The 11,218-nt window shown below is 32.4% G+C and overlaps 1 pseudogene across 1 annotated transcript in view; it reads left to right on the top strand.

Annotated features, from left to right (window-relative positions):
• Positions 1–646: 646 nt before the first annotated feature.
• The window catches only part of LOC118205272 (inactive selenide, water dikinase-like protein), a 38,567-nt pseudogene continuing 27,995 nt past the window's right edge, over positions 647–11,218 (top strand). The window contains exons 1-3 of the transcript XR_015044087.1: positions 647–993; positions 5,729–5,832; positions 9,729–9,878. The product of XR_015044087.1 is annotated as an inactive selenide, water dikinase-like protein (transcript). The remainder of the gene's footprint in view (positions 994–5,728; positions 5,833–9,728; positions 9,879–11,218) is intronic.

Genomic DNA, 11,218 nt, shown 5'->3' with positions numbered 1-11,218 from the left:
AGACAACCGAAACTTTTTCTTGAATTTCTCTAACTTTGTCTTCAAACGTGTCTATTCTGCCTTCCATGGCCTACAAATTTTCAATTGCGGCATCATTTTTCTTTTAATTCCTTCTTGACCTGCTTCAGTCTTTCTTTGGCGCGCTTTCATCATTTTCTTTAACGGATTGTTGTCCTGCTTTTATCTCTCCTTTGGCAGACTTGACGACCTCTTTCATCTTTCTGGGATTGCGACAAAGGCAGTCATGAGCTGTCATATTTGCTGCTCTATCGCAGTTCTCATTGGCATTTAATCCCAAGTCTGATACCAAAACTTGTTGCATGCGTAATAGATGTTCGTAATAGATTGAATGCACATGGAATCGATGACAGCTTGATGAAATTTATTTAACAAAAAAACATTTCACAGTTCTGGAAATTTCCACAAAAATACTCCTACAGCTTTTTCCAGTATTACAGAGTACAAGTAGTAGTTACACTTAAAACTACTTAGAATGCTAAATACAAAGCGCATCGTTAATTTCCCACTTCCCCAATTTCCTTTCGATGCACCACCAGTACATGCTTTTCTAAGTCATGTGATGTTCTCTTGCGTACAAAGTCACGTGACCAATTTCTGCAAATCGCTGCTTCAGCAGTACCTGGACCTCTCCAAACATATTACCATTTTGTTGAAGCGGAGAACTTGCCGTCTGCTAAAGCTCCCACTGTTAATTTTGAGCTTAGATAAAAATGGAAGCTACATCACAAGTATGTATGGCTGCGGCAGAATTAGAAGTTAGTAATACTCCCTTGAGACTTCGGCATCAGTTTGATCCAGTTGCTCACGGGTTAGATCCTGATTTTCGAATTACGAAGTTTACTTCTGAATTGCGTGGATGAGGATGTAAAGTCCCTCAAGAGGTTCTTCTGAAACTGCTTGAGGGACTAGATCAAGATTCAAATACTCAGGATGCTGGAGAACATTTTATGCATATGTCTGTTCCTCGAATGGGTAAGTTTACTTATCTGTGAAAGTTCGTGATTTCATTATATATAAAAAGTTTAAAATGCTGAATAATGTTTTATTTGAATATATTCTTTAAATATTAGGAAAAGATTTCGATCGTTTTGTTATTTTATATTTCAACTGAACTTTGTTATACTTCTTTAATAACTCAACCATTTTACGACACATTTGTTCGTAATGACGTTTCAATTCAACAACTGTTTAAAAAAATTTATGCGTAAAGTTACGTTGTTCTTAGTTCCTTTTTGCTTCTTATTCGTACAAAAGTGCCGCCTTGACAACATGTTTTGATTAGCGACAACATCTATTCTTTTATGTGTATTTTAAACAAATGTTTGAAATAACCTTATGTAATAAATTGGGTAAAAGTATAGTTTAGGTTACCCCTTGGCGATTTTTGGCGGTACATGGATACCGATTTTGTGCAATTCCTTGCCTCGTTATTTTGGCTTGCGAAGCGGCGATTTTTGCACCAAAAATCACCGTTCACAAAGCCAAAATGGGTTTACATCCGCAGAGAACCCGTTGGCGCCGTTGCATTTTTACTCGCCAAGCTCGATGAGCCGAGCCGTAAACGTGATATATTGTAAACGTGATTTTTAATGCATGTAAAAAAAATTCACAGATAATAAGCATGTAGATGTAAAACTAACCTGTTAAACGTGATATACGTAAATAAATTTATAGTAAATTCAAGTTAGCACAGGAAAGAATATATTATTAAACACAAGACATATAAGCTTTTATAACGGAAATAAAAATTCATTTAAAAATATAAATTTGTATTAATGTACTGAAATTAACCAGGTAAACGTGATGTACGAAAAAATTTTGTCTTAAATTCCAGTTAACACAGAAAACAATATATCCCTTACACCAGCAGTTGTTTGCTAATTTTGATGACCATGGTGATGCATCAACTATTTTGTCATCTTAGATAATCAATAATATTTTTTATTTCAATTTAATCATCTATTTATGTCACACCTGCCACCCTTTGAAAGGTTATTGTTAGAAAAGCATTAACAATATATTAACTTGTTAAAATTTTACGCCATAAAAATTGATTTATTCTCATAATTTTAGATGACAATAACCAATAATAAAAAAAAAAGCATTACATAATTATTTAAAATGCATATGCACATTTTTGTGGCCTACGAAAACAAATTATTTTAGAGGTTGGAAACCTCATGGTTCATAGAGCTGTTAATAATTAAGAACACAAGGTGAACAGCTGTGTTACAAATTAGCATTTACCCCTCCCGCCGTATTTTCTTCCTTTCATCCCGAACCAAGAACAGGCATCTATCTACGAAAATATTTCTATCTATTCGTTGTTAAAAAATTCAGCAAAAATAATAATAAATAAGAGAAGAAATAAATCTGCAAATGCGAACAACGACAGTGATAATTTAAAAAAATGAATGCAAGAGGAATGGTTGCAAACTTCGAACAAGCGAACAGGATAAATCTGATGGGTTACCAGGTTTGAACTATTATCGCCAAAGTTGGCAATGTTTACATTTACCGGGTTTTCTGCGGAAGTGCTTCTGCCAAAATAACAAGACAAACAATTGCACAAACTCGGTATCCATATACACATAGACTTATTTTCACTTAAACCGCCCGAATTGCACAAAAATGGCAGGTTGATCTTTGGATTATGGTAACTTGGCGAAAATTTGGCGACCAACTCTGCTACAGCAACCCTCTATTTTTTTTTTTTTGCCGCCAAAGACATGTTTCTTTTTATTTACTGAACACTTTTTCCAACAATCTACTAGCCGAATTACACTTATGCTAGAAATTTTATGTAACAAAACTGCTTAATCATGACAAATATTAACTGCAAAATTGGGGAAAAGTGCAGAATCGCAAACTCCTTGCGCGTTTTTCAGAATAGCACATACAGTAAGACCCCGCTTAACGCGGGGGATACGTTCCATCAAAGTAGAGCGTAATGCGAAACAGCGCTAAACGAGGCTATCTTTACATTTAAATATTGGGGTTAGGGGAAGATGGCTAGGAAATTAGTTAGGTATTAAATTTAAAAAGTGTTTTTTAATAAAAATAAAACCAAACATTTATTTCTTAAAGCCCAAATTAATACCACATTATTATTTCTTGCAAAAATAAAAACAAAATATAAATAACAAAAATAATATTCTTAAAAAAAAAACAAATAAAATTCTAAGTCAGTCATATTTAGTTAGCCTTCCGCGTTTTCAGTGTTCTGCCTTTTTGTGACAAAAGCATCTAATGTTGTTTGCCTTTTTCTTTTGCGTTGTTCTCTTAAAAGTTCTTCATAAACGGATAGAGCATCTCTAACACCACGCCTTACTTTTGAGCTCCTGTCAAAATTCGGATCATTTTCAATGAATTGATCCATTATTTCAGTTATGGTAGACAAACTCCTTTTTACAAACGCCATCGAAAGTTTTTTTTGCTCTTCTTCTGAATCACTGCTGTCAACATTTTTGTTTTCTTCTTGTTCAGTTAATTCCTTGAGCTCATCATTAGAAAGACTAGCCGCTGCTTCTTGAATTATTTCTTCGACATCTTCCACATTTACCCCTTCAAAATATGTCTGTACAATACCGCACCAAACAAGAAATACAAGTACACGCTTTCGGATATGTATTTGAAATCTATCGCTGCATAATATTTCGTGGAATCCCCGTATGCTGCGAGCGATTTCGTGGAATCCCCGGGTTGAAATAAAAGAGCGCTAAACCGAAACAGCGTTAAGCGGGGTCTTACTGTACACATAAACCATTTACACGTCGACTTATTTTTACTTAAAAAAAATTCCAGAATTGCACAAAAATGGCATTGCACACACTCTTAACTTTATCCATCTACACTGCTATTTTCTCATAAATTACAAAAATTTGCACAAAAATGCAAAAAAATTCTGTGAATCTTTAAACTCGATAAATAAGCACATATATGAAATTACCTGATCGCGAAAAAGTATATACCCTTTCCAAGGATGAACATTTCCACGTATAAAATAAATAAAATATCCAAAAACTATTACCTCTAAATTATCTATTATATTATAAACGTCACCAACGAATTCATACCGCAAACATTACAAATGGTTACAAATACTTAGTGTCAAATATTTAAATTACTTCCATGCACGTTTACTTTAACTGAAACGTATACCAAATTCCTACAAATATAAAATTCACAAAATAACTATCATTTAATTAAAATATCACTAAACCATGTACACGTCGACTTATTTTTACTTAAAAAAACATCCCAGAATTGCACAAAAATGGCATTGCGCACACTCTTCACTATATCCATGTACACTGCTTTTTTCTCATAAATTAGAAAAATTTCACGAAAATGCATGAAAATACTCAACGTATTCTACTCAAACGTATTCCAAAATGCTACAAACATATAACTCACAAAATCACGATCATTAAATTAAAATATAATTAAATGAAAAAACACTACTTAAAATATAAATAAGCACATACATTAAATTAATAAAAATTAGATTACAATCCTAATTACTTTAAACTAAATCATTGCTAATAACAATTTTCCAATAATATCATATTAATTTATTTACTCCTTACATTTAGAACAATGCATTAAAATAATATCCTGAAATGATTAAAAATACTAACTTACGTAATCTTCAGAATCTTCGTTACATGGCACGCACACTTCACTATTTCACGCAACACACAATGAAGCTTAATACAAAATAATATAGTACTACAGTTTTCCAAATTCCCCCCCCCTTTTTCCGATTAAAGAACTGTAATTTGTCCATTAATGTCACATGACATATCTCATTTCCCTCACACAAAATAATGCGTAATCGGAACTAAGTACTTCTCACATTATTACCAAAGTCCTAGGTAGTAACCTTTATCGCCTCCAAAATGTCGCCAAACTACCAGTTACCATATTCCAAAGATCAGCCAAATGGCATTGCGTACTCCTTTGACTTTATCCATGTACACGTCCACCTACTTTCACTTAAAAAAAAAATCCCCGAATTGCACAAAAATAGCATTGCACACTCTTTTAACTTTATCCATATACACGTCGACCTATTTTCACTTTAAAAAAAAATCCCAGAATTGCACAAACTTGCATTGAGCACTCCCTTTACTTTGTCCATGTACACATCGATATATTATTTTCACTTAAAAAGTCTACAATATAGGCAAACAAAAAATACATAATCTCAATAAAATACATTTTAAACCAAACAATAAAATAACATAAAAAAAGAAAAACATGTTATACATTTAAGGACTGCTAAAGCAAATGTTCACTTACCATGATTTTCGAGTTCACTTCGTACACCCAGAGCCACATAAAAATCAAAATATCAGTCATACTCAAATGACTTTTTTCAAACCAGGTAACGCTTCACATAGTGACCAGCTGAACCTTTCTTCCTACAAACCCATTCAAGTCCATCTAAACGGTTTTAAACACACATCACAAAAACGCCTACAAAACATTCCATGATTCAAAATTTCCCAGAATCATGCACCCGATTACGTCACAATAGGGTTTCCATAACATTCAACTACTCAGGCTACCATAAATGAAACAACAACTTGGCAATAAATCAAACAACAACTTCACCATAATACAAGGGGTACCTTAAAGTGTACTCTACCCATAAATTGTGTTTGATATTTGTTACAATGTATTTTAATAATTCTGATTGTAGGAATTGGCATGGATTGTAGTGTAATTCCTTTAAGACACGGAGGATTGTCTTTGGTTCAAACTACAGACTTCTTTTATCCCTTATGCGATGATCCATATATAATGGTATGTGTATTAAATATATTAATAAATGAAAATTATCTCCTTTGCCACTGCATATTTGTTATGCATTTTTAAAAGGTTCCATGGTTGGATGCATGAATAATTTTGTATTGTTTATGTGTTTATTCTTACTTTTTAAATATTTTTAGTTGTTTACATTTAATTTAATTATTCCTTATTAGTTGTGCTATTTATTACTGTTATTATCACATTCATTCTGTGTTCCTAATGGCCTTCTGTATGGCTGTGGTAGTTTTAATTTTACATCTTGGCTGTAGTGAACTGTATTTATAAGCAAAATCTGAAATTGCTCTGAACTGAAAACAGTCAGCCAAGTTGGTGGCATAAGGTACCAGTATTATATAAGAAGTTTACAGTTGCACGTATGTTTTTTTTTCCTTATTTCATGCAAAAATTGATGAAATTAAGGGGGAAAATTGTCTTTTTTGTTAATTTCAAACGATGTGAGCAGTCAAGTGTGTTTTAGCCCAAGGGAGCATTAGCTCAGAAGGGCTATTAATTTAGTTTTGGCATTTTGCATCAATTCACTGTAAATGTCCATATCACTTTTCAAATGGTTGCCATCAAATATCACAATATGTTATATTTAAAGAAATTAAATAGTGAAGAATCTGCATAAATGTATGTATGTTTCCCATATTGCAATAAAAAAACAGTATCTAGAGCTATCAAATTTTGAATAATGTAATCGTCCTCCAAATATGGGCATCTGGAAGCCCAAATTTGGAATTTGTTTTATTACCAATTTCATATTTTGTAACACTTAAGAAATTTTTGATTAAGAAACTCAACGATTTTAAAGCGAGCAATGGCAACACGGAGGGGGGGAGGAACAATTTTATCTCCATTGCATGAGACTGTGTATCGAAAATGCTAAAGATATGCTGATTTTAAAATTATTTCATAATATTGCTGTTGAATTGAATTTTGTGGTTTAAGTGCAAAGAACATGAAATTTAATAAATAAAGGTAACGCAGAAAATGTTTTAAAAAAAAAAAAAAAAAAAAAAAAAACGCTCTTTGGGCTTAATGTAAAATGTCAGAGCTTTTAATTTTTTTACAAATAAGCCAGACACCATGCTTGATTAAAGAATTTAAACTTATTCATCGGTAGTAAAAATGCAAATATTAAAAAATAAAGCCCTTTTTCTCATTTAATTTAAACTGTAAAAATGCATAATATGGTAAATCATACAATGAACTGAAAAAACATTTCATTTAAACATCAGAGCACCATTTATTATAAACATGATAAAGAAATAAAAGAGCAGCTTTTTTTCTTATATTAACTGGAATTTCTTCCATCAGTTAGTTTACTGAGTTCTTTTCTTTGATCTAACTATAACTAAACCTTGGAGACATTACATTTGATCTCAGTGGTTCAAATTGTGTTCTTTTATGGTATCTTTTTTTGCTACAACAGATAAAAGCAGTGCACTACCATTGAATGCTGCCTTTTTTGTTTGTAGTTTCTTTTGTAGGCAGTGGCGTAGCGAGAGGGGGTGTATGATGCCCCGGGCGCCACTTGCAGGAGGGCACCAAATTGTCTCCAAACAAGATTTTCTGGAAAATTTCAGTTTTTATTTTGATTGATTTCTGGAAAATGTACGTAAAATTAATAATCACTGTAATATAATTAATTATTTATTTCCTTGTATTGCCTGAAAAAAATGTAATAAAATATTTGCAATACATCAACCAAATATCTCCGTATATAAAACATTCTTTCTGACCACTTTATTTCTCTAAAATAGAGATATATTTAAATTTTTTAAACAAAATGCACGTATAGCTCCCTGCTTTTTATTTTAAAACGATAACACGACCTTGTCCCGAATTTCTCAAACATACCCAGTTTTCAGAAACCGATTCTATAGTCTGGAAATGACATTCTGGGAAACTCCTAATGCTTCCGCTACAAAGGATTGCATTTGATTCTCCTGTAAACGACTGATGGCCTTCCTGGCTACCGATTCAACTAAGTCATCTTGTTGAGACATCATATATTTATTGCTGCAAAGCATTCATCGCATGTCAATTGTTTTTAATCTCTTACTACAAAAGGAATGCTGCAGATTGCTCCTTATTCCTTATGTAAAACGCATAGCTTTCGATGTCACAGACTAAATTTGCATATTCCCAATTTTGTAAACATTATAATTTTCCTTTATAATCTCTTCTATTTCCTCTTCTTAAATAGATTGTTGATTTTATGGTTATTTCATACCGAACCACAATATCCCCTAGTTGTTTTGAGCAGTGAATGTGACTGCAAGATGTTCTAAAACTCCATTACAGATCTATAGAGAAAATGTTTTTCCAAACTTAAGAGTCGCACTTCAAATACTCCTTGCTATTTCATTATGAAATCCTAGCTATGAACGTTCGTTCAGCAAATTAAAATAAATTTTTACATATTTACCATCAACAATGGGACAAGATCCCCTAAGTCATCTGGCATTTTTAAATGTAGAAAGAGAAGAATTTGAAAGGATCGACTTAGATGAAGTAATTGATAAATTTGCTTCATCCAAGGCAAGAAAAATGTGTACATAGTAATGAATTATTATATTATTGTATTATTATTAATAAATATATCTACTTATCTATAATATAAAATTTTAACTGTTTAAAAATTGTACTTTTTAAAAAACAATTATAAAAATATGTAAAATAAATAATACTTTTTTAACTAATTCTAGATCATCGTATGTCTGATTTTCCGCCGACACAGATACATTTCCGAATCCAATGCTAGTGTAGTTAGGTAATGACTATTATATTTTAAAGTATTTTATGGCAGATTCAGCATTTTAATATTATTTGCATTATTTTTTTATTACGAATATATTCTATACATTATATTACTATAAGTGTTTTTTTTGGGGGGGGCATCAAAAAGGTATGCGTGCTACGCCACTGTTTGTAGGGAAACTTTTCCTTTAGAGAGGGAAAAAACTGTACTACTCATACTCCTCCTCAGAAGCCACAGATTTTCCTCGTGCTTAAGCATATTGCAATCACAGTAAAATAATTGAGCATAAGTTGTTAGAAATCCATAGAAAATAGTTGGCAGTATTGTAATTTCAACAATTTATCACATGCATCCAGCTAAAGTGTAAAAAAAAGAGTAAAGTATTATTGCGTGATTGTCATTGAAGTCTTCTGGAGTTGTAGACTAACATATTTGGTTTTAATGCCAGATATGTTTTTTTATAATTCTCAAATTATAATTAGATATGATATGATTTTTTATAATTGTTAAATTATAAAATCGAACTTTTAACATATTATGCAATTGTAATAACTTTATTAATTTAACTCTTAATTTTTTTTATAAGTTAGGGACTTGCATGTTAGTTTTTTTTAAATTTTGCAAATGTCAGAAAAAAGTATTTTTTGATTATCCATTTGCCTATAAAAAATTGATAGCTCTCAGTGAAAAACTTTGTTTTGCTATCTTTAAGACTCATAGGTACTTAGCTGTCCTTAACTGGTTTTCTAATACTTTGTATTTATCAGCCATAAATTCTACAATTCCATCATGATTCGTTATAAAAAATTGCCTGTGGGACTGGTCAAAGAAATGGAAATTACCTAAAAGTAGATAAATACCTATGCTCTCAATAGTTGTGCACTGTTATGCCATGTATTGTCGAAAATACACCAGAAATACAGTAATTCTAGTGAATGTTGAAATCGAAGACAGATAATTAGAAAATACCAACCTTTCTGGTATAGTTATTGAAAAAAGCTGAAAGAGAAATAAATCCTTTCAATGCAGTCTTTTTCTCTTTTCTAAGGATAGCTGTGTTTCTTTATATGAATTTATTTTATTTTTTTAACCTTTTAATTTATGACTATTTAAAATTTTACAGGGAAGGATAACATGTGCAAATGTTCTTAGTGATTTATATGCCATGGGTGTGACTGAATGTGATAACATGCTCATGCTGCTATGTGTTAGTAATAAAATGAGTGAAAATGAGAGGGATGTAGTCATACCAATTATCATACAGGGTTTTAAGGTATGTATTTTCTATATTAGTTTGAAAATTTAAATGAATTTGATATTGTTGAATATTTTCAAATAGCAATTGAGACTGACATGTATCTTTTTTTTAACAATAAAAATATTAAAAAATTTTTGCTTTAGTTATGCATGGAAATCATATTTCAATTCACGTTTTAATTGAAACTTGATTTATATTTTGTATTAACTTAAAAAAAGTATATAATAGACAGAGATATTAGTTATTTTAGTCAAGAATTACAAGTTTTATAATCCTTCACCTTTGTTAACTAAAAATGTTGCATTTATGTACATCAGGTTCCCAATCTTTTTCGAGTAACTGTAATGCAGTAATTTATGCCTCACCCAAAATATTAAATTTCAACTCATCTGTAAATATAGCATTGCTCTGTATGATAAATCCTTTTGCAGAATCCATGATTTTGTGAACGCCAGGTGTTGTTTGTTTCATGTCGTTTGATTAATGAAAAGGTATTTTATTGTACATTTATTTACAATTTATATACAACCCTTATGCCACCTAGCATATTTACAAGCCTCATGCCCCCTGGCATCTACATGATACATCATACTAGTTTTCTGCCAGCTGGCAGATACGATGCATTATATCAATTAGCAGTAATGCGGCCGACATATTGGTGTGTCATTTGTGTGTTGGCACCATAGCAGGATTAAGAAAATTGGTCTGATGATTTTACTGTATAACCTAAGGCTTATACAAAATAAGTCAGCTGCTTTTATAGATATGGAATATCTTTTATAGATATGAAACTTTTGTAATCTTATATGTATATTTGTGGGGGTTCTGCGACCAAGTTGACCACTTGTTCAGGGCATATGCTTACGTACCCTGGGGCTCACGGTCAAGAAAGCAAATTTCGGGGCAGTGCAGACATTGGCCCACTAGGGCTGTTACGCCACTGAGTATAGTTATATGTATATTTAAATGCAGTATGGGCTTTTAAATAATATCCTAACTTTATAACTTCATTTGCCCCTCAGGGGGCTCACTTTTGTGAGTATGGGTGTGGCAATCCCGAGGTACCCTAGCCCTTCGGGGGATCATCTTCTTGGTGAGACGGTTGTCACGATCCTGGAGCTCCAGTGATCTATCCTCTTTTCCGTCTTCTCTCCTCTTAGCTGTAACTTTTTCCCTTCCCTTCTCCCTCGTGGTTTCTCTCTACGGAGTTTGGGGCTTATCACGAGAGACTGGAGCAGCCCTGGTCTCTAGTTTTTGAGTGGCGAGAAAACTGCCCACGTGTTTGCCGTGCGTGGAGACCCGTGACGCTGTAAAGGTGGGTCCTGGTAGTTGAGGGGCGGGGTACTGTCCCCAAC

Source organism: Stegodyphus dumicola, chromosome 11 (genome assembly GCF_044657685.1).
Source record: "Stegodyphus dumicola isolate Sdum_Otavi_A_Nest chromosome 11, ASM4465768v1".
In the NCBI taxonomy this organism is placed as follows: domain Eukaryota; kingdom Metazoa; phylum Arthropoda; class Arachnida; order Araneae; family Eresidae; genus Stegodyphus; species Stegodyphus dumicola.
Note: the sequence above shows the minus strand (reverse complement) of the source record. Positions and strands in the feature narration are given on the sequence as shown.